Genomic DNA, 2832 nt, shown 5'->3' on the forward strand with positions numbered 1-2832 from the left:
AATGCGCTCCAGCTGTACAGAAGTGAAGTGTGATTATAGTGTCAACATTAAAGTAATGTTTCATTTAAACTCTGCCTTGTGCTTACACATTCTTAAAACCTAGATGATTTGCTACTTTTGCTCCCAGTGAAACTGTATCTCTCAATTCATTAAGACATAATGCTGACATTGGATCCCTATGAGTTTGAAGGCATTTTTGAGACTCAAAATGTGGTTTTAGTGTCAGGGTTACAATTAGGTTATGATTAGATTTAGGCTGAGGTTTAGGATTAGGCATTCATTTTTGATGGTTATGGTTAGGTTAAGCTGCTAGGGAAAGCATTATGTCAATGAGATGTCCTCACTAAGATATGAAAATGTGTGTGTGTATATTAACTAAATAATATCAATAATATCAATCTGCTACAAGTAAACTCATTTACGCCACACAATTTCTACACTCTGTGCAAATAAATTTCTTTAACTGTGGCCTTTCCTACGCTCATGTGACACACTCATGCTCATCTTTCAAAACCTGGATAAGTAAAGGAGATGAATCAATTCAGCAAAGAACTAAGACCCAGGGCGTTATGTTTAACTCCACAGAGAGCCTGGGGCTTGTTGATAAGAGCACTGCATGATAGCATAAAAGGACAGAACAACTTAACAGAGAAAATATTTTGTTGTTTTTTCCTCTCTTATGTGTTTGGTAATAACTTTGCATTTAAATTAAAAAACATACGTCTTTGGAAAAACATCTCCAAAACACATCAAAGTACCCAAACTATAGAGGGCTGATTGGAGACATATCCTTATACAGGGAGTGCAGAATTATTAGGCAAATGAGTATTTTGTCCACATCATCCTCTTGATGCATGTTGTCTTACTCCAAGCTGTATAGGCTCAAAAGCCTACTACCAATTAAGCATATTAGGTGATGTGCATCTCTGTAATGAGAAGGGGTGTGGTCTAATGACATCAACACCCTATATCAGGTGTGCATAATTATTAGGCAACGTCCTTTCCTTTGGCAAAATGGGTCGAAAGAAGGACTTGACAGGCTCAGAAAAGTCAAAAATAGTGAGATATCTTGCAGAGGGATGCAGCAGTCTCAAAATTGCAAAGCTTCTGAAGCGTGATTGATTGGTAATTGGTAATTTATTTCAACATGTGAACAATATACAAGTACATTTAGAAAAGAAATGAGAGAAAAAAAATATACTATACAAATTACATACAAAAAAACCTTCTGATTAATTTACATGTTGAAAGGGAGTGGGAAGAAGTATACACTTATTTAATCCCACCCCTGTCCCATAAATTATCAGTGAATATTTAGTCAGCTTCCTTACTGATATAATTTGTAATAAAAATAGTGAACAGATTTCTGATATACTATATACTATAATATCACATCATGAATTTTTTGTTTGTTTGTTTTTAAATAGAGACATTCACTTAATTTAAATATTTTCCTTTTCTTTATAGATCGAGAAGATCATATTTTTATAACTCTTTTTGAACAGTTTTATGTTTGGATATTGCTTTAATTCCATATTCAGTTTGTTCCATAGTTTCACTCCTTGAACAGAAACACAAAAGCCTTTTCTTGTAGTACGTACCTTCATTGTTTTGAAGTTACAAAAACCCCTTAAATTATAACTTCCTTCTTTCAAAAAAAACATACTCTGAATATTACCTGGCAGTTCTTTATTTTTTGCTTTGAATAGAATTTGTGCTGTTTGGAATTTCACTATATCGTCAATTTTCAATATTTCAGACTGCAAAAATAGTGAGTTTGTATGTTCCCTATAACCTGCATTGTGGATGATTCGAATTGCTTTTTTTTGAAGAGTAAAAAGTGAATGTAATGTGGTTTTATAGTTATTGCCCCAGACCTCTGCACAATAGCTTAAGTATGGTGAAACCAGTGAAAACAGTAGAGAATATGAAGTGATGTTCTGTCGAATACCTGTTTTGCCTTGTTTAGTACTGCAATGCTTCGTGATACTTTGGAATGAATATATCTTACGTGAGCTCTCCAGTTAAGTTTTTCATCTATTATTACCCCCAGAAATTTATTTTCACTGACTCTTTCAATATCAACACCATTTATTTGAATCTTTGCATTTGTATTTAAACTACTATTTCCAAATAACATAAGTTTAGATTTATTCAAATTTAATGATAATTTGTTTTTATCAAGCCAGAACTTCACTTTACTTATTTCATTAGTCATATCCTCCAATAAATTCTGCAGATCATCACCAGAGCAAAAAATGTTTGTATCGTCAGCAAAGAGAACCATTTTTAATACTTTGGACACTTTACAGATGTCGTTAATGTACAAGTTGAAGAATTTTGGACCCAAAACTGACCCTTGGGGTACACCACAAGCAATGTCCATACATAAGGAGCAACCACCATTTATTTTCACAAACTGCTTTCTGTCACTTAAATAACTCCGGACCCAATCTAAAACTACCCCTCTGACACCATAACGTTCCAGTTTTCTTATTAATATATCATGATCTGTAGTGTCAAAGGCCTTTGTCAAGTCTATGAATAACCCAGCCACATATTGCTTTTTGTCTATGGAATTTGTGATGTATTCTATTGAATCTAATAGTGCCGATGATGTTGATCTGCTTGATCTGAATCCATACTGACTCTCAGTGAGTAGTTTATGTTTATCTATAAATTTTTCCAGTCTGTTTTTAAACAGTTTTTCAAGAACTTTTGAGAATTGAGGTAGTAAAGAGACAGGCCTGTAGTTTGTGAAATGGTGTTTGTTTCCAGATTTGTATAGAGGTATAACTTTTGCTATTTTCATTCTGTCTGGAAATCGACCAG

Source organism: Maylandia zebra, linkage group LG4 (assembly GCF_041146795.1).
Source record: "Maylandia zebra isolate NMK-2024a linkage group LG4, Mzebra_GT3a, whole genome shotgun sequence".
Classification (NCBI taxonomy): Eukaryota; Metazoa; Chordata; class Actinopteri; order Cichliformes; family Cichlidae; genus Maylandia; species Maylandia zebra.